This window comes from Symsagittifera roscoffensis, chromosome 10, assembly GCF_963678635.1.
Source record: "Symsagittifera roscoffensis chromosome 10, txSymRosc1.1, whole genome shotgun sequence".
NCBI lineage: Eukaryota > Metazoa > Xenacoelomorpha > Acoela > Convolutidae > Symsagittifera > Symsagittifera roscoffensis.
In genome coordinates this window covers 16,012,569-16,038,639 of record NC_087071.1, presented here as the reverse complement: position 1 = coordinate 16,038,639, position 26,071 = coordinate 16,012,569, and positions in this window count along the sequence as shown.

The following is a 26,071-nucleotide window of genomic DNA, read 5'->3' as shown; positions in this document are numbered from 1 at the left end:
GGAGCAGTCCCCAGCCTGTCTCTCACGTTCGAGCTCGGAGCGACGGTTGCGGCTCCAACCGTCTCCGTTGCCAAGGGCCCTAGACGGTTGGCGAGGGATTCGGGCACGGTTGCCCTTATTCTACTCCCTCCGGTCGAATTGGTCCGAGCCAAAGAACCGGTCGCCCTCGACTCTTGCTCCGCTTCCCTCAATTGCGTCTGAAACACATCATTAATCCAATGCCTCCCTCGTTGGGTATTGAAGTGCACTCCATCTTTAGTGAGCGCGATGTGGTCAGTCATGCGCAGCATATTTTCGAGATCCAGGAGTCGCAACTCGCCAGGGTTGTTTCTCACCAGACTGCGGGTCATTTCATTCCACCGCGTCACGTTGCCATTCATGAAATCTGCAGCTATGGTGCCCACCAAAGGATTTGGTGGTATCGTGCACAGGATCACGAGTTTGGGTCTGTACTTTTCTTTCAATTCGTTCAAGAGACACACCAATAGAGGTTCCCACTTGTTCTCCGGAGTCACGGGGGCTCTCGAGACGTCATTGGTCCCCAGCATTATTATTAATGTATCCAAATGATCCTCGCTCTGGAACTCCATCATTTTGATGACTTGAGCCACTGAGGCTCCTCCAAAGGACAGAATGGTAGTATGACCATAGACGAAGATCTCATTCAGATCTCTCACCAAACTGTCTCCAATGATCAAATGGCGACTCCCTGGGGGAATTACTTGGTCGTTCGTGGCGGGGTTCCAGCTCATGTCATTCAGGCAGGCTCGAGGATGCTCGGCTGGCACTTGCGTGAACTGATGACGTGCCATCAGATTCTTCCTGATGTCTACCACGCGAGACTTCTCAAAGACTCCACCAGGCGCAGAACACGCTATCGTGCGGGTTGCTCGCTCCGAGCTATTTGATGAATGATCACGACGCTGGGAAGGAACGATCCTAGCCAGTGTCCGCTCAGTGCCTCTGTTGATCTCATCCATCGCGGCTCTGGCCACTTGGTTAAATGATTCCTGAAATTGAGGAGCTAGATAGGTGTCAGAAGGGCCTGGTATCGTAAACCTCTGACTCGAAGCAGACGGTCGTGTCTGCTGAGGAGCCTCGGGCCCCCTTGATGCACGCAAATCCAGAACCTCAGGTCCTCTCGATGCGCACAGCTCCTGCGCTGTTGTCCTGGGGCGTGTGTCGTTAGATCCCTCCGAGGACCTCATGCTCGCCAGGATTTCCGGTGACACTTGGCTCACCTTCGCCATATACAGCTCCTTCAGGTGCTTTATCTCATCCTCCTTGTAGGCCACCTGCAGATCTTCAAATTTCTTTTTCCATTCGTCTCTCTCCCGAGCTATGGCCCTGTACTCCTGAAGTTTGGCACACAGCTCACTCTGATCTCTCTCCTTTTTCTCCAGTGTCTCAATCGTCTCCGACGTCTGGATCTCTATCTCGCTCACTCTCACTCTCTTTAGGGGAGGAACAGCTGTTGGAGAGTCGACAGAGTGTGACGGGCCTGGCCCATCACGTTGTCTCTTCGCTCCAATGAGTGGCTGCGCAGGTTGGACGGGCAAGGGCATCTCACCTAGCCGGTGGTCCCTTTGCTCACCTAGTCCTGGCTCACGAGCCAGGTCGTGGCCAGACATCTCTCCGCGCCTCCATCTCATCAATCGGTTTCGGCCTCTCTCGGCGGTCCCGGACTCACCGAAGGCCAACATCAACACGACTTCTGTAGGGCGATTCCCTCGACCCTCTCTTCCCAGTGCATTGAGGAGTGCGACCACAAACATCGCCAACCCCGGGTCTTCTCGTGTAAAATCACAATCGATCAGCCGCTGATAGATCTCGTCTAGAGTCGCTCCTAGACTCGCTGAGAGGAATTCCATGAGTTCGTTCGTGTCACCCATTTCTTTTCGTGTTGATTCTTGTTGTCGTGTCGTGTAATTTCTTTCTGTCTCCTCTGATTCAGTGTTCAGTAAACAATCTAAAAGATCTAAAAAACAGGTCGCGACTTAGAACCATCATTTTTGGATGCCACATCGATCAATTCTTTAAAACTCTCCATTGAAATTCTCTTCACAATTCTGATTTAAAATTTAGCACCAAGGTGGATCGTCCACCTTTATCTTTGTCAGAGTAGCACGAATAAGCGCTGTCACCTTGATGACACAAACATAAAACATATCATAACAATAACATAACATAAACACATAAACATCACACACCTATACTATCATATAAAAACCTAATCCCTAATACTGTACCTAAAACCTAACCTAAAACTTGACTCTAATTCTTATCGAGCAACTTAATAAAAACCACTTATCGCCGAGCGCAATTCTTAGCATATGCTCAGATAGTATTTTTTATGTAAGTAAACCTCTATGTCAGTCTCTGAAAATATCACATGCACAAGAGCGTACAACTCTCTCGGGTGTAGCTTCCCTCTATTGGGATCATAAACTGGCAACGAGAGAGAGGTCACACCTCTCTCAACCAGGAAATCCCTAAGTCGAGTCAAGGCCAATACCAAGCTCTCCGGATTCACGTGTTGCCTATCAGTAGCTTTCGTAACCAAAAAACACAAATATTTCCCTGGTATCTGTGATGCAACAGGGGGCAACGCTATCATTCCTCCTACACCCGGCCTCTGTTTCCACAAAAACTCGATATTCTTGTACTCTCTTTTAAAGTCGGCCGCTAGTGCTGTTTTGAAGCTTACGTCCGCAGTTATCGCTATGGCGCACGTGCGTTCCGTGAGTATGAAATCGCTGTCCGTTATAACGATATTGTTCGAATAGTGGTTCGGGAGATCAAAATACGATTCAAAGATTCGTCCAAAAGGTGGTTTCTTAGCATTCTCGCCCTCTGTCTCTAGTTCTCCGGTTTCCCTTGCCGATTTCAATTTTTTTATTATGAGATTTTCGGTGTGGGTGAGTCCTACCCCCACTCCCCGGACAAAAATATCCATCGACGTCCCCGTCGATCGCCCAAAGTCTAGGAGACCGAGGTTGGATTGTGGAACACGTAGAGGACCATCTGGGGCGACCCAGTTGGACTCGGTATTATCATGACTGAAGTATTTGACGCCGTCTCTATCGACGTCCTGAATCGTCAGGATCGTCTCTTTTGGATCTGTCGGCAGATCATGGAGCCATTCGAGCACGCGCAAGTTTGTTAGTTCTTGCTCATGAGTCTGTTCCGCTTCTGGTTCGAACTCCACTTCCGGTTCTGATCGATCGTCGATCCAATCTTGATCCATATCGTTCACAAGGTCGATTTCTTCTAGCATCGCTACCTCGTCCAGCCCCACCAGCGAGTCTATGACATCACTCACTACTATCCGGTCTACAACGAAGTCCTCGCCATACGGATTGTATTTCTTCTGGTTTTTTCCTCTCTTACTTTGCGTGTCTCCATAGTGAGCGGAAAGTCAGGCTGTATTCCTTTGTCAATTTCGGTTTGTTCCGGGCAATCCCAGTCTTCTTCGGCATAGGGTAGAGTTTCATCGTCCACCTCTACTCGCTCAGTCAACTCGAGATCCAGTGGTAGATCGCAATCGTCCACCACCTCATTCCCGTCGTTCTTGTCGCGAGTACCCCTCTCATTCACTTCACAAGCAGGATCCACAATTAAATAGTCTCCCTCTTGCATGTCCGCTGGGATGCACCAATCCTCTGACGAGGCATTGTGCGGTTTGATATTCTCGTAATGAGCCGCTCTTCCAGTGCTCAGCCGATAAAAACGACCTCCTTGATGCACCTCTGTTATCTGAAATGGACCACGCCATTTCTTTAATAGTTTCTTGGTTCCTTTTGGTGGAACCACTTCCTGGAACACCCAGACGTAATCGCCAACTGAGTAGGCTTTTGCATCGGCTGTTCTTTTATCAAACCTCCTTTTTTGTCTAATTTGCGCCTGTTGCGTATTCCTCCTGCATAAGTCATTAAGGTCCTGCTGTCTTCTAATAACGTCCCGCACGTACGTTTGCGGTGCTGTCCTCTTCCCTTCATATTCAGGGTAGAAGAACGTTAATGGGAGTGCTTTTTCGTGACCCGTCAGCATCATATGTGGACTTATTCCCGTGGTGGAATGCTCCGTGCTGTTGTAAGCACCCATCACTTGCGGCAAGTGCTTGTCCCAGTCATCCATGTAGCGTGAGCAGTAGACTCTCAACATGGATACCAGTGTGCGATTCTGCCTCTCGACTAGGCCATTCGTTTGCGGGTGATAAGTGGTCGAGTTGGCCTGAGCTACCTGCGACCTTTTCATTAACTCTTTTGTGAGATCACCTACGAATGCTTTGCCATTGTCCGATTGGAACGTGATGGGGCAGCCATGCCTTGCTATCCACACGTTTATCAAATGATCGCATGTTTCTTCTGCCGATGCTGTCATGCAGGGTGCTGCCTCCGCATACTTCGTAAAATGGTCGATCATTACCAGCACCTGATTATAGCCCGTTGCTGTCATGCAGATTTTCTGATGATCAATTTGCACCACTTCGTTGAAACCTGACGATTCTATTGACTGTAGGGGGAACCTTAGTTTCCTGGGATCCTTTGCCTGTTGACAAGACAGGCATGCGGCTATCCATTTCTCACAAGCCTTCTTCAATCCCGGCCATTCGAATCGTTTTTGTATCCTGTTATACACTTTGTCCACGCCTTGATGTCCCATCTGATCATGTGAGCGAAAGAGCAATTCGGTCTGGTACAACTGTGGTAACACTATTGAATTGTATTTATAAAGGACCTTGTCCTCCTCCTTGCGCTTACAGGCTACGATTCCGTCCTTATTCAGGTACAACAAGTCTTTCCTCTTCAGGTAAAATTGCTTCAGGATTTTGTAGCTGTCTTCTTCCAAGTCTCCCTTGTCAGGTGCTCCATTCTCGATCCATCTTTTCAGACCGCTCGTCATTCTATCATTTCGTTGAGCCCTCAGGAGATCCGACAGCCTGTACCTGGCTTTCAAATACGTCTTCACCACGTTCATTTGCCCACTCATTATCTCCGGAGCATGAGCATCGTCCATCAACTTGACACACCATATCTTTTTCAAAGGCGTCGCTTCTTGCACAGATGGTTCCAGATTGGTACGGACGACCGTACCATGTGGCAGCAATCTGGTTGGGCGTTTTGAAACTGCTATCAGCTCGAGCTCGTCTGCGGCATTACCTACCACAGTGCCCTCTTCATCTGAGGTGTATCTGTCCCTGTCTGGATCCTGATGTGTTTCTCGGTCCAGCCCACGCTGCTTCCAGTCTACCAATAAGGAGTGGATTGCGATCTCTGACACATCGGAATTGGAAGTTTTTTCAGACGTGTTGTCCCAGGACTGGGGTCTCGAGTCACCACTTGAAACGACTGATTCCTCAACATCATATTCCAAGTTGTCTGAGATGTTTCTTGACTCCCCGGACAAAACTCTGTCCATCGGTCGCTTTGAACCCGACTCCCCGGACAAAATTCTGCCCCTAGGTGGTCTAGTCAACCTCTCCCCGGACAAGTCGTCCTGTACGGGCTCAAAGGTGTCTGACTCATCAGAGGAGACGTCCTTGACTGGCTCGAAGGTGTCAGACTCCCCGGACATTGTCTCGTCCAAGGACGAACAATCTGGGCTTGGCTCGTATTCCTCTTTTGCATCCGTGAAGTGCACTCTCCTCGTGAAGCTAGATTTCGACCTGATCCTGACTTCCTCAGTAGCTTGGTTTTGATTCGATGTTCCATATTCAGTGAACGAAGTTCTCAACAAAACTTCTTTCGGCATCGAGGTCACCAGCTGGTTGACGATCGACCTGCAATCCCGTTCAACGCCTCGGCTGCAAATGGACACTGGCCTCTTCTCTGTTCTCTCGGTGACAGTCAACCTCTGCATGGTCTCCATCCATTCACGATCATGCCTATTCACTTCCCTATCCAACAAGTCACGGAGTTTTCCCATGACGTCCGGCGCCACGTTCACCGTCTTATTCAATAAAGCGATGCTGTTTATACCCAGCCTGGTCAGTTCTTGCTGTACCAAGTTGGATCGGACTAGCAGATCCAACGGAACGGGTTCGCCTCTGGCTAAAAGCTTTATCTCCGCGGCCGTCTCCACTGGAAGGTCAGGATGTCCAGGTATAGGATGTCCTGATTTGTCTAACCACCTAGTAAGTGGAAGCTTATCGTAGGTTTCTTTGTCCAGAAAGGAAAACCCGTCTTTGATCTCTGATTGGTTAGCCTGCTTCTCCTCGAGGCGCTCATAAAATTCTGTCTTTTTACTGAGGCTATCTGCGTTCTGGTGCTTGTCACGGGTACGGTGCTCTATGATCATGTGGTATCCATCCAAGCGCACGATCCAACGACCAATGTAGCTTTGATCCATCGAATAGGTTTTCAGCCAGGAAAGGGCACGATTGTCCACACGTAACTTGAATGGAGCACTCCCCAGGTAGGCCCTGTATTTTTCCACGAACGTGATCACAGCAAACATCTCCGCTTTTGGTGCGCCGTACTTCATCTCAGTGTCACTCAGGACTTTACTTCCATAAGCTATCGGACGAAGAACCGTTCTCCCGTTCCACTCCTGCTCTTGGTGAAGTATGCCTGATATCGCAACCACTGATGCATCCCTGTCCAGCACGAACATTCCCTTCTCCGTTGGCATGCCGAGGACCGGTGCCTCGCAAAGTTCACGTTTGATGTTTTCAAATGAGACTTGTGCCTCATCAGTCCAGGTGAACTTTTTGCCCTTGTTTCTCATCAATCTCTGCATGGGGTATATTTTGTCAGCATACCCCTTGATGAACTCACGATAATAATTGGCGAATCCCAGAAAACTCATCAACTGTGTATCTGTTTTAGGTGCCTTCCAGGTCAACACCGCTTCAACCGCTTCGGGATCTGGTCTCACTCCATGTTTGTCAACCAGGCGGCCCAAATACTTTATGGAATCCCTGAGGATTTCACACTTAGAGGGTTTGCATTTCAGACCCGCCTGCTTCATGCAAGAAAACACCTCCTCCAACCTCTCTATGTGGTCTTCTAGGGTTGGTGTTGCAATCACAACATCATCGACATAACACATGATGAGATTCCCGTATTTCTTAGTGACGCTCGTGAGTGCCTGAGCCATCAGTCGCTGGAATGTGGCCGTCGCGTTGCACAATCCGAATGGCATCCTCTTCCACTGGAACAGTCCCAGCTCACACGCGAAACCTGTTTTCTCTCGATCTTGCTTTCTGAGTGGCACTTGCCAGAATGCTGAGCCCAAATCCAACGTCGTGAAGAACTTAGCGTCTCCCAGCTTGGATAGGCTCTCATCGATGCGGGGAATGGGGTATGCGTATTTTATAGTCACTGCGTTCAGATAACGGAAATCACAACAAAACCTGAGTTGCCCCCCTTTCTTTTTCGCCATGACCACGCCACAGGCCCATGGGGACTTCGACGGCTCGATCATGTCGTACTCCATTAACATCTCGATTTCCTTCCTACACGCTTCTGACTTGTTTGGGGTCATTCTTCTCGCCCCTTCCCTATGAGGTACCGAGCCCTCTTCTATCTCAATCTCGTGCTCTACAAAATTGCAACAACCTATGTCGGCCTTATGTTTCGAAAAAACGTCTGCGTTCCGATTTAGCACCGCCCTGAGCGAATCTAGTTCCTTGTCAGATATTTTACCCTTCAGATGTTCTATCTCAGGTAGGACAGGCCTATTCGCTGCTAACTCTGCTTCCGTCGGCCTCTCAGGAAAGTTGGAACAACTAGACAGCCCATCATCTGTTTCCGACTTCATTGAAAACAATTTCCTAGTAGATTTCAATTCAATTACTCTTTTCATTATACAGTCTTGGTTCGCATGTAATGGACATTTAGTTACATCAAACTTCTTCAAGTTCTCCACACTCAGAAAGTCTGTGTTCAGAGGCAAAGCGTAGCCAAGTTTCTTTCCCCTCTGTATTGTCACTGTTGTTGCTTCTGTGTTCAATAACACACTCACACACAGTCCGCTCTGAGTGAGTGAGAAGCTTCTTCCTAAAATAGCCGAGCTTTTACTGTTTGGATTTGGTACCAGACACACCTGTCGGTCATTGCTGAGTTCATTCAAGTTCCTCATCCTAAACGTCGCTACTACGGCTTGGTTCGGTTTTAATCTAACTTTTCGATCCAGAAAAATCGGCACCTTGGCCTGATTAATTAAGATCTTATTAAGGGGTCTTTTCTCATACTTTCTTTCAGGATCCTTGATCCTAATCAATCCGTCATTGAGATCAATCGTGACGTCAAAGTTGCGAACGAAATCCCTTCCTAGGATGAACTGGTCGGATTCATCCAAATTCTCTACTACTAGGAAGCTCATCCAAAGATGTCTTCCTCCGAGCTGCAGTGAGATGATCGGGGTTCGTCCGGCGACATAGATCGCTCCCTGATTGGCAGCTGCCAACCTGATGTTTGTCGGTATGAGATCCGATCTTTCGAAACCCATGTCGGTCCAAGTTTTGACTGGCATGACACTAACCACTGCTCCCGTGTCTAGCAGCCCCTTTACTGAAAGTTGTCTGCCTTGCACGTCCAGAACGTGTGCGGCCAGATCGGCCTCGCAACCAATATGCACCGCATCTTGTTCGAGCATCGCGTTGTGTCCGATTCGTCTGACCTTCAGCTCCTTTTGACCAATGTATATCCGGCCAACCTGATCGTTCGCATCAGTTATGTGAGCTTTCGTGTAGATATTGATGCCATCCACATTCATCAGAATCGGGTAAGGGCCATAGACATCGATATAATGTCCGTCCACTTTCATCAGCCTCGGACCTCCCGTTGTGAGCAGCGCTCGCACTGCCCTGGAGTCCAGTTTGGGATCCTTCTCCTTCAGGTAGTCGGCATAGATGTCCAGGTGGATTAGTGTAATCTCGGATGGTTCACCCAAGTTCTTGACCACCTGGTGCCCTGCGACTGAGATGATGGACATTATTTTGGTCCCCGCCTTCGTCATGCCGAAAGTCTTGCCAGATATAACGTTCAGTTTTAGTCCCTGTTTCTTGGGCTCCTCTTTGTCTTCTACTTTTGTCGCTTTACCGAGGACATTAAGACTCTCCCGAAGATCTGTGCTTTCCAGCTCCGACCTTACCCATTGCTCCACTTCTTTCGTGGCAAGGTCCTGTTTGACATTCTGCAGCGCTGTCCTTGCCGCCAGGCCGTCATCCACCTTGAGTGGACTAGACGACTCTGCTTCGAGGTTCGAGGCTACCACCTCGTCAGGCCATGTCTTAACCTTTTTAGTCGTGAAAGTGCTCGGTGTCGTCTCCTTTCTCCGAGATTCAGCCTCGTTCATCAGACGTGCTCGACTGGCCTTGACACCCGAAAGCGCCTCATCGTGGCGGGGATGTTTCGCGTCCGCTACTGCGTCCCAAAATTGAGTACAATCCGACTTGAAGTGTCCCTCCAAATTACAGAAGAAACACCTCGGACCATATTTCATGATGAGCCCTCTCACGTACTCTTCATGATCCTCGTCGGTCGCGTCAGCGTCCTCGAGAAAGTAGCCTATGGCCTTCATGTTCTGTTTGTATGCAGAACACGCAGAAACGTGATGGTCCATCGAACCACAATTCGCACACGACCTCCTCTTGTCCATGTCATCGCGAGGTTTGTACCAACTGGAATTCGCACCAGTGTTTGTCCCGCTATAGTTGCCATAATTGCTGTAACGGTTTTGCGCCCTCGGTTTTATCAGTAAATACTCGCGTGACTTCATACGCAAGTCGTCGGGCGTGGGTACCTGGTCAAGCGACAGGGTGAAGTGAGTGGCCAACATCGTCTTCAACTCCTCACTCCTTACACCATCCATGAACTTCGAAGCGATCGCCAAGTTTCGTTCGGATATTCTCTCATCCGGGTTGCTCCTCCTCCTGAGCAGTTCAAGGTCATCCAAGAATTTATCTATTGATTCTTCATCTCTCTGTCGCCTCTTCTCGAACTTCACCATGGCCTGGTGCCCTTGTACTCCAGAGCCGAAACGATTCAGCAGGATGTCGAATATCTTGCGAGCGCTGTCTCTCTCATTGGCTCTTTTCGCCATTACACAATTTAATGCAGTACCCTCCAGGTTGCTCGTCAGCGCGCTGCACTCTTGTTTCTTGGAGAGATTCTCTTCCTCAAAGTGTAACTTCATCACCTCTATCCAAGTATCAATGCAGCCGTCTGACTCGTCTTTATATGACTTCGGCTTTTTCAGTGTTCTTCTTGACCTCTCCCCTCTCTTGGTTGACTTCGAGAGCTTGGTGATGAATGTTTCAAGAGATCTGTTCAGAGGCTCAAACATCGAGGCATACATCGTTGTGTCTTGTGAGACTGTGGTCAGATCTGGTACTGAACTGACTTGTGGCACGGTTGGCAATCTTGTCTCCGGGGTGGCATCTGCCTCCGGCGGGACTGGATTCGTCCAGCCAGGCCTCTGCGGGGCTGCCCTTGGCCACTCCTTGTTTCTAGGTTCGTAGTTCGTTCTCGAGCCTTGCTGGGCTCTGGCACTGTTGCCCGTACCATCTCCAGCATTCGCATGGCGTGAGCGCTCCCTTGAGTTGGAATGCTCCTGCCAACTACTCCCATTCAGGATCGCGTCAAGCTTCCGCATCATCAAGTCAGATTTGGCGTCCAACCTCTTTTCCAGGCTAGTCATCGTTTGGGCGTAGGTGTTATCATGATCATTCAGTAATCGCTCGATCTCTCTTGACATCCTTGCCTCTCTTTCCTCTGACTCTTTATTTGCCTGTGCCAGGCTCTCAGCCAGGCATTGATCGGTGTTACGAATCAATTGAGCCTGATCAAACCTCGCCTGCGACTTCACGTGCGTTAGCTCATCTTTCAAACTCTCTCGACCATGGTGAGCTCTCTCGTCAATTTGATCTATCTTCTTAGTCATGTCCCGCCTCAATTCATCCAGGCCATTCATCACACCAGCGAACATATCACTTATGTCACCAGCTGCCCCCAGTGGCGGGGTTAGCCCCAGAGAAGATGAGGTCAGCTGCGGCGGTAGCCTAGTACTCGATGACGCACCGTCCTTTTGCTTGTGCATTGACGTCATTAGTCTGTCAAACGTTGATGATGCTCCCATCGTTATCCCATCTGACATGGGTCTGGTCGGCGAGACTGATGACGCCTTCCTGCTCTTCTCGTTCCTTGGGCACGGTGTGAAGTTCACATCCGGATGGGATGTCTCCGGGTAGTCATAACTGGAAGTTAAACCAACAGTTGGTAGTGACGCCATGCGCTCGTCGTACAAAGACCTCCAACTCTTCTTGGCCTTCGAACCCGGTTGTTCTTCACTCGGGCTTATACTCGACATCATCGCGTTGTTGCTCTGCTTGGCCAGAGATGAGTGGGTACTAGCCGAATGTGAGTATTCTCCCCTCCACCTGTGACTCTTGGTCTCCGATTTGGACATTCCCTTGAATAAGACTTCTTCTCGCGGCTCGACCTCGGAACGCTCCGAGGTCTCCTCTGTCCTCTCGACTTCCTCTCGTTCGAGGACCTCGTCTGGCTCAAAGTCGGGTCGAATGAGCGTTCGCTCCCCTTCGTCAAAGGGATCCACCGGCGTTTCGCTCGCAGGCTCGGCCTCGGCGCTCCGCCCTTGATTGCCATCAAGGTTTTTCTCGCTCCTTAGTTTCATTTCGATCACTGAAAGATCAGGTTGACCTTTAGTCGATTCGTCTTCAGCAAACGCGTCGGAAGCGCTGCTAAACGAGGTTTGGCTACGCCTAGTTCTAAATTTCCGCGTGCTTCCCTTGCTTAGCCTGGGAATTTTAGTAGTCGATCCTAACGAGTCCCTGCGCTGCATAGTTTTGTACAAAACGAAAATATTCGTAATTTGATGGCAACGCAAACGCACCACAAACAAGTTTTAGTTGAATCACTTAACGCTGCCTACTCGATTCCGTCAGTATCAAAATGTCTCTTAGATCTCTCACGACTAAACTAGTAACTCAGCTAAAGTTACACACAGGGTCTACCCAGTATTGATATAATGCTAACTCAACCCGGTTGTATAGTATAACAGTATCACTAAGTTTCCACAAGATATAATCGACACACAAAATACAATCGATAATCAGATAAGAATATCCTACAGGTGACAGCGACCTTTTGTCAGTATCAATTTATCGCCACACAATTTATCAAGTCACTGCTTTGTTAAAATTAAACAATCTTCGATAAAAAGCAGTGATGATTCAGAAATAGATAAATAAAACTTAGTCTTAAAGAAAAAGACTTCCCCCAATCGGAACGATCCGAAAGAACGAAGCCCAGGACACAGTCTTCTCAAGTGGGTGTGTATTTGCCTAATACACCCACCGAGGTCTTCTTTTGGGTGTCCTGCGATTGCCCGAGCTGTCCTACTAAGTAGCTCAAGGCAACCTCTTGGTCGAAAATTTGTCAAGTCTATGAAAAAGCTCTCCCACACTCGGACTGCTCCAAGTGCACGAGAGTAGGGAACAATTTTTCTTCTCAAGTGGGTGTGTATTTGCTTAATACACCCACCGAGGTCTTCCTCTATTTGTTCCCGGATTGCCCGAACTTCCTATTAAGTAGCTCAAGGCAACCACTCAACCAAAATCACAATCAAAAAAAATTTTGTTCGGGTACTTCTAATACACCCAATATAGAATCCAAAGTTGATCACGAATTTCCGGGTCAGAATGGGTTCTTCTGATCCTGATAAGCACGCCTAATATCCTAATATGATCCTAATTAAATGGATATTTTCCGTTTCCCAAATTGCCACAGAAGGTTTACTCAAGTCTCTTACAAGGAGGGTCGCTAGAAGGTTTAAGACACTCCGGAGGGTTACCTCGGAGGGTACCTCAATCACTCAAGTTACTTAGGAGGGTATCTTAATCACCCAAGTTACTTCGGAGGGTCCCCCTAAATTTACTAAGGAGGGTCAATAAGATGCTTAATACGCTCCGGAGGGTCACTTCGGAGGGTACCTCCAAAATTTTCAAATTTTCCGATCTCACTTGGAAGGTTCTCCTACCAGCTTCAAAAAGCGTCAAAATAAGCTAAGGGTTCTAGGGGGAGCTGTTTCAACTTCTTAGGGTGATTTCGTGGAAATTTTCCACTAAGGAGGATTGTTAAAGGGTTTAGCTGACTCCGGAGGGTCACTTCGGAGGGTTCCCCCAAAATCAAGAAAAAAGGTTAAATCACCGCAGTAAAGCCTCTGAAAGCGGTCTACCTGACTTAAAACTAGGTTGGCTGACACGGTCAACCTTCCCAGTTGAATAAAAAGATGTTTTGATAAAATTTTCTGCCGCTCGGAGGGTTGCCCGTTATTTGGACCCTCCGAACCAACAAATTCTAAAAAATTTTTCTTTTCCGAAATAATCAACCCAAAAACGGTTGCGATTCGGAAAAGTGGTCAAAAACGTCGACTTATGGTACCAAAATTGTCCCGATCGGATAACTAGTCTTTGAGAAATCGCCAAAAACGCGTTCGTCAAAATGGCCTTTTTCACCACCTGTATAGGATCTGAAAGAATTTTTCCGCAATTACGGTCGAAAGTGCCTAAAAATACTTGAAATGAGCGTAGTAGCCCTGTACGGCACTGGAATAATGCAAAAAACCGGACCAAAATTGGTTTAGAAACAAAAATTTGGCCAAAAACTATCAAATTTGGACCCTCCGATCCCTTCCTTAAATCACCATTAACGTGCTTAAACACTCAAATTACACTCGAGGGAGGGTATCCAACCCTTCACCAAAACACACAATCTTTCTATCAGAAACGATATAAATCAATCTGAAACAACAACAAATAGGAAGGTCAGATCACATCTCGTCCGGAAATAACATATAAACTGTCACTTTATGTTTTTTACTGTTTTTGGTCTTTTTTGGATTTTTTACTGTTTTTTGTACTTTTTGTTTTTAAATAAATTTATTTTTGGCTTTTTCTTGGTTATACACTATTTTTGTTTGGTTTTACGCTTTCTCTTTAATTGTTTTTGGTCCTGGGACCTCAGGACAAGCGGGCTCTAGATTTCCCACCTAACCCTCCGGCCCCCAGAATTTTCGGTGTTAACTAAGTTAAAAAGCTAAATTGCACTAGACGGAGGGTACGCACCTTCCCCCTAGTACAACAACGGTCATTAAGGCCTCTAACTCGGGCTTACGCCCGGAGCGGAGGGTACGTCGCTGAAACGCTTGCTGATCATGATGGTTTCATGCCTTTAACAGGCCCACCCAGGAGCGCCATAAAAACGTCTATGTAACATTCGCCCAAATATCACACAGCGACGGAGCGTAGAAAAAGTACCTATTAACGACTGGCAGGCGTCAGTTACCTTAATTCTACTCGTTTTTCACCGTCTCGACCTTGCCAGTTGATTTTCTGGTCTGTCTAGGGCAAAGTAAAAAGTTACCATTTTTAGGCCATCAGTCAAACGACTTTTGATCAGCTTTCGTTTACATGCGAACACAACCACATAGCTGAGTCTCGGATCCTCAGACTACGTGATTGTCATTAAAAACACGGCTCGAACAACCTATTTTTATATGTTTTTGTATGACAGTTTTATATTAAATCCATTGGAGATGGATTGACCCTTTCCTTTTTCTATCTACTCATGCTCTGAAATATTAAATAATAACGGTGTTAATTAAGATCTAGGACATTACAGCAGCTGTTATAGTCAGTTTTCACAGTCCCTTCACATATAACAGTCTCTGGGGGACCAAGCCTCCGCTCCCGTGATTTTCTTGAGATAACACTCTTATCTCCTATATTTCGTGTCCCGGGAGGGTTCCGTGGTATTTCTCTTCCCCCCACTGAAGCCTCCATCTCCACAAATATCTGTCGCTAAGGTTCTTATCGTGTGTTATTGCCACGATAAGAGGCTTCGTAATTTTCTTGCACGACTGTTCTTCACAATTTCTATCGTTGTTCTGATTTTCGTCTTTTCTATTCAAAATGGCCGTCTTTTTTCTATTTCTCAGAAATGTTCTTCTTCCGATCGAAATTTTAAAAATAAAAGTTCTAGAACATTCTGACCCTCCGTCGCAACACTTTTCTGTTCATAAGGCCTTTAGTCACTCTTTTTTCTGTCGCGGGAAGGTTGTGCTGTGTCATCCGGCAGAATGGCACAGTCTAAGGAACGAGCTAAGGATTGGAACGCGGATGATAGACTAGAGGACGGCTACAAGGACGATTTGATAGCCAAGAAGAACCAAAACTCGACTGAAAAAGGCTACGACACAGACTATGCTTCATCCTCGAAAATCACCTCCAATAGACTACCAATCAAAAGTCCATTCAAAGGTAAAATCCTTCGGAAAACTAACGGTAACATCAACCGAGACTGTTTCTATAAGGAACTAAATAAAAGAATTATAAATTCATCCACTTCGACAGTAGAGTTGTCCGACGGAAAAATAATACGAAAATCCGACATTGCGATTCCTATTTTTACCTCAAATAAAATCAGACCTTTTAAAGGAAACATTTCATTCCCGTATTTTCCTAATCCTAATGTTGAATTAGGTCAGAAACAGGAAGGCCCAACACGGAAACCAAGATCAAAAAAGCCAACGAAAAAAAGGACCAGACAATTGGATACGACCCCATCCGACAACTTAACTAGGACACGCATATCAGGGTCATCACACAAATCTACAAGAAGACAAACACGCCACTCAAAGAAGTCATCAACTCGTCCAGGTTACCTTGCTTCGGATGAATCTATGCTAATTCCTTCGGATATTTCGGATACTAGTGAATGGGAATGGATAGCGAGCGGTTTCCCTTGTAGAGACGTAGCCAGAGAGCGCTTTATTTCAGACTCAAATACACCTCACTTCTCAATCGGAAATAATTCTAATTCCGCTGTAACCAATCGTGAAATAAAATCTGAGATTTTAGAAAACGACATTGACCCTAACAGAGAACAATCTATGGACCAATCTTACGAGTGCCCAATAAGCATAATACCCGCCTGCCGAACACCTAGTACTGCGGAACAGAGAACCGTGAACCAGGGAGGGGACAAAGACACCATCGAACAGCATGACCTGCAAGACGAGTGTAATCCAACGGATAACAACTCATCTACAGATTTCCCGGTGTACGAGATAAGCGACTCAACTGACGAGTGCGCTATACCTCCCAATCCTACCATCATATCCGGTAAAATTCGTCCTACCATCCGCCGTTCTAGTAGAAATGTCGGCCCATTAAAGTTTTATGGCAAACGTTATTTTATTGATGCCGTAGAGAACGTTCAAGAAGCCTCCGGTTCTGCGGCCGATCCTATCGTGATAGAAATTGAGGAATCACACGAGACCAAGACGACTCCGTCAACAAGACGACTCCGGCGGAGTTAATTGTCCTAGACTCAAATCCAACATCTTCAGACCAATTGTCAGCCTCATCAACTGACGAATCGCTGAGGATGGAAGTAGAAAATTTTGGAGATCATTCTGATCTAGACAGCGAACTTTTTAATTTTGAACTTGAAAACTTTCTAAATGCTTATAAAACTTTGTAAACACTTAGCTTTACCCTAATCTGTTATATTGGCATATCAAGGAGCACATATTACCCTATAAACCGGTGCTAATCTTCAGGTATCAAAATGATGATCAGTAAACTTGAGTACTTTATCAAAAATCCTTCGGATAAATCATCAGTAAAGGAAAACATCATCTGGTGATTTCATAATTTCTCTAAGTCGACTTCTCCCTAGTTTGTGTATCGCAAATCAGGGCTCCACACATTGGTGACAACTTCATCGCATTTTAACTTCTTAACCCAGCCCTTATCCGTCGGAATCCGGATAATCATTCTCACAGTTATAGTTGCTGTATTTAATCCCATAGGGGCGCTTTAGTTAGTGTCAGTTCCTCATTTACGGCGTTTAAATTTTTTCTTTTCCTCGTCCTTAAAGGGGGAGAAAGGAGTCAGACTTAGTTAGTCGTTGTGCATTATTTTATTCGTAATTTAAAAATTTTTCCCGCTTAGGGGAATGTTGTGATTTACATCATGTTTTGCAATTACTGCAAAACATATTAGTTTAATTAACTGGTCACTCTGATATGACCTTCATTGGCCATTCTCTCCGGCGGAGAGAATGATCTCTCATTGTTTTAATGTTTTAACTTACCGACTAATTCATCTTAATTCCGTATTCTTTTTAATAGTTTTAATTTAGAATTAGCTACAAAAAAGTAACATTTTATCAAGTAAATTGCCAAAGGCTCAGTCAGATTTTTTTAGCAGCTGCATGGAATGACATCCATACAAGTAAAATTGTCTATCTTTCAATAATATGAGACATAGAGTCGATCGAAAAAATGCTTGTCATACGATTTCAGTAGAAGGCTATTATATGATAGACTTTTTTTTCAATCAATTATTTTTCACAAATTATACTAAATTGATCGAATAATACAAATTTTTTGCCGTTTTTAATACATGAGAACAACTTTAAGATAAAAAAGGGCAAGGTTTATCAAAAAGTTTTTGAAAATATGGAAATTATTATTGAGTATGAATGAAATTAGTTTTTGAAAAAAAATATGGAGGCGAAAACTCTTTAAAACAAATATTTACGGTCTTTTATCTTGCTATAATATAACCATCAGTTTCATCTATCATATGTAAAAATTTCAACTGTCAATCTCTAGTAGTTGCAGAGAAAACGACAAAAATGTAAAAAAAATAATGTTTTACTTCATTGTTTTTAAGTTTAAAAATTGGAACCTTTTTGTCCAGCGACTGAAAAATCACTTACTAGTTTGTCTTCATATAAGTCAGTTGTCTGTTTCCCAATACTAATTATACTTACTGATTGGATCTAAAAGAAGCTCTTAAATTGAGAGCTATCAAAAACGAGATCTAAATTATTTATAATTTTGCACTCACAAACATTTCAAATTTGAATGTCATTTACTGTAAACTAAGAAAAAATGTGGTGAAACCATGCTGAGAAAAAATTGTTTCTCTATATGTTATTTCTCGCGTTATAGACTTTACTTCTATTCACTGGAGAAAAAATGCTCGAAAGATTTGCAAATGCAGAAAGACGAAATTTTTGTCAAATTGCACATCTACGGCCTTCCGATTCGTAAAGACCAGTGGGACGATAGATGGATTTTTGATGAGGTAAGAAGTGAGAAGTTTCAGAATCAATTGCATTTGAAAAGATAATCAAAATTTTGCTCGCATTTTTTTAAGCCTACAAATCTTATGTGAGTTTTTTTTTAAATTTCACAATGCGAACAGGAATTGTGATTCATGTATAACTGGAAATTCAGGAAGTTGGCTGATGATTCCAGCACGAGAGTAGAGCTGAGTTTTTTAAATGTCATTTCCACATAAACCAGGTGGTGGGAAAAATCAATTGATAGATAAAATGTCAATTAATTGAAACTTTTATCGATTAATTGAGTTGGTTTCTGCAGGTTTGTCAATTATCAACTAGTTACAAATAATTGATGACAGTTAGTGGCTTTAGAAACATCAGTTTATGACCAAACTTGATGTTTCATCTTTGGAAAAAGCTGCGTTTCGAGTCTCAGTGGCAGAACGCTCTGTCGTAGATCACCAAAGATCAAGCTCGGCTTTGCTGAAAAGTCATTATGCCATACTGCATTTTGGTCTTAAATAACCAACATCAAAATAAAGGCTACTTTTGATACTCGTTTTTTCAAATCAGCACAATTTACTTAAAAAATTTAGTATAACTTGTGATTACTACAGATCAACCATGTTTGTCACAAAATTTATTTCCAAAAAGGCAATTAATCGTGTAGTTATGAAAAAAAGTAGTAAAATAAAAATTTTATCTGAGTGAGAAAAAAGCTTATTCATAACTTAGTTATACTTTTACTCGTGAAAAACTAAGGTGATAATGTAGGAGCTTATTGAAATCAGTAAACATTTAAGCAGCACCAGAAATTAAAGTCGAAATATTATTTCCTAGGAAGTATATGTTTTTTATTTTAAATCCATAGTTTTTCTAACTTTTTAGTATATTATTTTTTCGTAATTGTCGCTTTAAGCTCAATCGTTTGCTCTGCTGCTCGTTCATAAAACTCTCTCACCACGACAGGGGTTAAATCATAACAAGCGTAAATTTCCAAAAAAAAGTTTTCGGATCTTTTTGTCAGTTTTTCTTGAATGTGATGGGAACATTCTCTGCTCTCTAAAAAGTTGGTGCAGTAAAATCGCATTCGTAATCGATATTAAGCAAGAATTTATACTTTTTTGCCAGACATCAGCATGGCATGGCTTTCTACATTGTTAATTGTGTTTTGTTACCTCCTTTTTTTAACGTTTCTGGCAGAATGATAGAAAAGGTTCTAACAACTTAGTCAGTCTTAAAATTATAATAAAAAAACTCTCAAATTTTTGTCTAAAAATTATGAACACAAAAATTATGACAAAAAAGCAATCTCCCAACACAAGATAAGTAAAGATGCAATGGGCCTGTCAAATTACCTGACCAAAAAAGTAATCCTTTTATAACATCTTTATTTGTCTGGCATTTTTAACCAGGTAAAGCATTGTCTCAAAATAGCGACAATTAAAATTAAAAAACTCTCAAATTTTTGTCTAAAAATTATGAACACAAAAATTATGACAAAAAAGCAATCTCCCAACACAAGATAATTAAAGATGCAATGGGCCTGTCAAATTACCTGATCAAAAAATAATCCTTTTATAACATCTTTATTTGTCTGGCATTTTCAACCAGGTAAAGAATTGTCTCAAAATAGCGAAAACAATTGTTTTAAAAGGAGGCAATTCACTTCAAAAATACTATAGACCTATATCTTAATTTTCTGTAATAGAAATAGTTTTTGCAAAATTTATTGAAAAGAATAATCACAGTTTGACGCCTCAAGCAAAAAACAGTTGTGATTTTGCAACAAACGCTATTCCTTGGATAGTTTTGTGGAAACTTTAGACGATCTTTTTTGAACCGAAATCATGATAAATTAGCACACTGCAGCCTCTTAGATCCATCTACAGCTTTTGTTGACCATAACACTCTTGTTCACAAGTGTCTCCTAACGAGCTGAAAGAATCAATTTTAAGTTACGTAAATCATGCCTCAGCGTTAAACACCAATTTTTAAAACTTAAATAACTGTTGTTCAGCAACAAATAAGCTTCGTTGTGGGGCACCTCAAGGTTTGGTTTTGGTTCCCCTACTTTTTCTTATTTTTATCGTTGATAGTATCAAAATACCAAAGCACAGTGAATAAATTTTCTATGCCAGTCCATTATAGCTTAAGCAACATTAAAAATATATATTGAGAGAGTAAAAAAGTGCAATCGAATCAAATGGTTTTTTATCAAACAAGACAGTTTCTCAGCTCATTTGCTCTCATTGAAATTTTTGAGTTCACTCAACCAATATGTCAAAATTGTATATTAGTAAACGGATTTGCCAAGAAAATCACTCTAAAAAATCCTGCAGGTATATCAAACCTCTTTAGTTACTATTGTAAAATCAATCAATGAATTGTACGCGAATTTTGGAATTAACTGTCGAATTAAAAAAGATGAGACGGTGCAAATGAAAAAGTGAACATTTTGTCAAAAACTAGACACGTTACTGGATACAGCTAGAAAATTATTATCAGAGCCATCCAAAATTAAAACAAATTTTTGTTCGAACACTGACACCATATAATTGTCTAATTAATTTCAAAATGAAAATAATTGAAATTTTTTCACTTGAGTTTAAACAGTTCTTAGACAACCTAAATGCATAAAAAAAAGATACTTATTTGATTGATTGCGTCTATTTCCACAAATTGGTTTGGTAAAAAACGAGATTTCGGTTAAAATGTTCAAAATGGTGCTCTTTCAATTATAAGTTTCATATAGTGTTGGTTTATTGCACAATTTGGAGCAAATTTATGTATTTTTTTGTTCCTATGTTCATATTTTTCAGTTGGCAGTGATGGTTAATGGCAATGTAGGTTGGTACAATGGCTCGCAAATAAAAATAGCGACTGACGCCCATTTCGCAGTTTCCCGACAAGCAATTGGACACTTCAACACTGAAGCTATTGAGAAGCTTGAACTCAAGTTAAGTTCGGATCAAGAAAACAAGTTTGACCGTACCTATGATGAACTGATTCTTGATATGCACGATACAGAATCCACAATGCACTCAACTAAAATGATATGTTCTTTTTCAGCCTAAAAAAAACTATCATTTTTGCTATTTTTTTTTTGTAAATCTAAGGCAGTTGAGAAGCATTCTTTTACCTGAATCAATTTTCAAAAAAAATAAATTTTGGTTGAAAATTAAACACAATGAAGTCCAAAATTGCGCCCAACTTTAAAAAAGCTCAAAAATTGACTGGTTTATTCTTGTAATTAAAAAATGCAAGAGCGTCTTGTAGGGTTTCCGTTTCTCTGCGCGTCTTAGTGTGTCTAAATCTTCCATTTTTCTAATTTTCCAATAAAAGTTAATAGTTTTGATTTTTTGTTCCCAATTTGATCAAGATTAAAGAGACTTTGTTTTAAAAAAAAATGACGATGAAAGAGTCCAATTTTGAACTTTAGGGCTCAGTTTATTCAGTTACATGAAAAAAGTAGGATCGATTTTGATGTCCAGTTTTTACAAAAACGATGACTAAATTTTGAGAACCACGGTAAAAGAAAGAGGGATTCATTTCTCGTGTTGCTTTAATTTGGGCTAGTTTAGCCCGTTCTAACACTTGGGCTCAATCAACCAAGCCTATTTAAAAAGCGACTATTTGGAGAGCCCAGTTCTAATCATGGTTTTTTTAAAAATCAAAGAGAAAAATATAAAATGTAGAAAAACCGAGATTAATCAACCGGTTTTGTGAAAAGTTCTTACTTACCGTAAAGTGAGAAAACCCAATCGCCGATTTGTTTCTCACTTTTACCAAATTTGAGCTTTAGCCTTGAATTGTCCTTTCATTGAACGCTTTGAAAATGTTGTCGATTTTTTTTTTCAGGTCGACCAAATTGATTTTCTGAGCTCTCCCAAATCACTATAAAGAGCCCATTTCGACCAAATTTTCTACACCGCACTTTTAAGCACTTTTCGGGAAAATTCGACAAAAAAACGCGTTTTTTTGGCGCGCGCTCCCCCCTCAAAGGTAGTATATATTGGCGCCAAATGCGCCTTTAGAAAAATTTTTGGGTCGGTCGGCCGAAAATGGATTTCTGAAAAAGTATCAAAGGGGGTCGGCATGTGGTCGAATCCCCGAGGAAGACATTGATAATTTCAGACATCAAACTACTTCGTCTAAAAAAGATAAAAACTAGGGCTGAAAGTGAACAAACGGCTTTATTACCAGCGGAAATTTTTCGTTCGGCTCCACATTGGCTCATCATGGTCAGTTCATTTCCAATGTGAAGGTGCACTGATCAATGACCGATGGATAGTTACACTGGATTACTGCATCTTAGACGGTGGTAAGTCGGAACGAAAATCGGAACGAAAATTTTCAAAAGTCGGAACGAAAATTTTTTGTCGTACGTTTCCATATAACTTCATACGTACAGAAACTTGCATGAAATTTCTACTATCAACAATTTCCCATCCATGAAAACGTAGATGAGTAGAATTTTTCCTTAAATTAAAAAGTAATCATTCTGGGGTCAAACAGTTTATTGTGAGCAGATTCGGCAAAATGATCCTTTTTTGTTGCTTTGTTTCCTTTGATTGTGCCCAAAAATTTTGAAGTTTTAACATGTTTATAGAGTTGTTTTTTGTATTCCACTCATTTAAACACTCCAAAATTTGCGCCTATTCAGTACACAGCTTGATCTCGTAATGATTATTTCTCGAGTTTTGCCAAAAACTTTTGTGTTCTGTCGCATAAACGGATCTATTTAACAATCTCTCCCCCCCTCTTTGGTACCTACTTAAGAATCTCCACCCCTATAATTAAATACAGTAAATTAGCACTGAGCTTTCTATTGAGAATTATAATTTTGCTGCATTCTGATTGGTTGAAATTTCGACCATTTTGACATCCCCCTCTTTCTTGAAAGGGGTGGAGATTGTTAAGTAGATCCGCAGAAACTTTTGTGTTACAGAAGTTTTGGTCAAAGGTTTTTCTGGTCGAGCCTTTTGGCTTGTTTTTTCGACATATTAAAATATAAGTTACAATTTAAAAAGCAAAATAGTTTAAGTTTGCTTCAAAAATCATTGCTTATTTTGTTGCATTTGTTTTAAAAACTCAAGGCGGGACTAGGTTAAAGACAAATATCATAAAAGTCGCATGCAGTTTTTTTTCGAAAATCATAAGAATTTTATTTGAGCATAAGTGTAATCTGATTTAAAATCAAAAACTATTTTCCCTCAAACTCTAAATTTCCCTCGAAAACTATTTTTCCTCAAGAAAATTAAAAAATCTTCTGTCTTATCAGGGTTTTTCTACATACACTCTGATAAGCTTTTTCATGCACTCTTCTGATAGAATTGTATGATAAGCAATTTTTTGTAGACTTGCATAAATAGCGTACATTACTGTCTTTTTTGTCATTATAAAACTCTTGCTTAAGTCTATAATGTAAGCACTGAAGCGGATAGCTTCAAAATTATTACAATAATGTAACATGAAATGCGATCAAATTTTTGCAAATCGAGATGAAAATTGTCAAGAATCGAAAAATTTTTGTCTTCGTTTTCATCACTTCTTTCGTACGTTTTCGGAATGCTAGACTTGAAGGAAATTATATCATACTTTTTCTTACAAGAGTCATGTAATATTAGTATTCATTTCGCAAGATTTGCGAAGTTTGTTTTCTATTTGCGAGAATTAACCAATATTTAGTACTTTATAAATTTTAATTTTTTTTGCTGTTTCTATTATGTTCAGGGTTTTTTGAAGTTTTTCCTACTCTCCTGGAGATGCTTAGCAAAAGGTTAGCGAAGATTGCTGGATTTCTGTTTCCCCTGAGCCAAAAGAACTTAACAAAAAATGCACGAATTCATGCATAAACATTGTTTTTACAGATATATCCATCAATAAAAAAAACAGGTAGAATGAGTTATACTTTGAAAAAGTTATTTATTTCTGTAGGTTTTTTGCCACTAATTGCCTTTAGTATAAAAATACTTTTGACAAAATTTTTTCAGATAATTACGCAAAATGCATAAAATTCTACGAAAATAGAATGCAAACTTGCATGAAAATTGCTCGTTTTTTGCATAATTTCCATTCCGATTAGAGAATGCAAATCTTGCAGGGTTCTTGCATTTCCAAGTACACTGGGGCTACGACAAGTTTTTTCTCAAACATCCTGTCAATGGTTAATTTCTACAGTAGCAGATTTAGAAGGAATCGAACCCAGCGGCGCCCAATGGGCCTCCCTGTGGTACTATTGCTTAGCAGATTGAACCTACATTTTTTCTAATTTTTCGATCTCGAGGAGGGCGGAAGTGATGAAAAAATAAAAAAAAAATTGGATCATAAATTCAAAACTTTGAATTTTGTTAATAATACCGCTTAAATGGCTACCAGTTGTCCGATTTTTGAAATCATTAAAAACGAGTTAGTTGTCTTCTTTTTTTATAAAAGATAAAATTCGTAATAATATGTGATATTTGTAATAAAATAGAAATTTGATATTTTTTATTTCAATTTCTATATTCCTGTTCTTATGAATTTATATGCTTTTTTAAAAAAACTTAATCAATTTATCCCCCTTTGGTATTATATCAGAACATTCGTTTTTGGCCCGCATATTTTAAAATTACTACGCCTTTTTATAAGTATTTTAGGGTAATTGCGAGACTAAAGAGGCAGAACTTTTTGATCAAAACTTTCAAAATTAAAACCAAAAATGGTAGTGCAAAAAATTTTGAAAAACGTTTTGTATAGTTTCCTGGGAATCCTCGAAAAGGATTTGGTCGACTTAAAATCTTAATCGACCACTTTTTTGAAAGGGTGTCAGCCCCCTCTAGAAAATCCTAGATCTGCTTCTAGTCAAAAACAATTTTCTCAAATAAAAAGCTTGCGAATAGCTGTTAAGTTAAATTAACGGGCAACACCTTTTTGGATATCTTTATTATGAATTATCACAAATTATTTTTAATTTTGAAGAATACTATCCCGGTAATCATAAAAGCATTTTGAAGCACCCATGAAAAGGATGTGATATCTGGTCGCAAAAAATACAACTTTTCCGGCAGACTGTGAACTATGCAGAGTCAACAAAATTCAAACTCAGAAAACAATCCTAGTACTCTTGGAACTGAAGTCTCGCAAGGTTCCTACAACATGCAAGATGTGCATTCTCAATTTGGAATATAAATCTTACAAGTGGAACCTGATCTAAACTATATTTTATGATTGGATAAATTAGATATTTTACCACTGTTAAGTATTTAATATTAACCAATCATGATCCATCTAACTAACAACCCACTTATTTGTAAGTGCTGAAATTACTTGTAATTTCAGCACCAGAGAGATTTGAATTTAACTTAGAAATTAGTTGCCTCTACAAGAGAACTTCAGCAGCCGCAATAAACCAGTATACCCTAGATCTATTGAGCCTAGCAGAGACTAGTTAAACAACCTGAGACTAGATAATATAAGAGTAAGATTAGGATCGGTATTAGACAAAGAAGTTGCACGAATCTATCCGGCCGAAAATAAGATAGCGTGACGAGCAGACGGTGTACCCTATCCGAAATTACTCTATGAGTTAACCACTTCGGTCCTAACTCATCTGGTGCGACCATAAGTCTCGATCAAGACCTTAATAGCTTAGAATTAACCAAAAATAGATTAGAATTTAGACAAAACATTTTCAAAATGTTATACGACGATAATTTAATCGAAATGTCTCTACGACTCAATAGATCAGAGCCAATATTCCGAACGATAACAGAACTACCCGGAATCGTAAGAAGACCTCGAACCAGAGACGACATACGACAAAGTAGAAACTTACCATATAGTTATATGATAGTACGGCAAAAGCCAACACAAACTTTTATATTTAGAATTTTATTAGCAATGAATTTAGATTTTCATTTGCAAACATAAAATCTTGAAGTCAATCTTCATGATCATTTCAGGCGCTAAAAAAAATTATT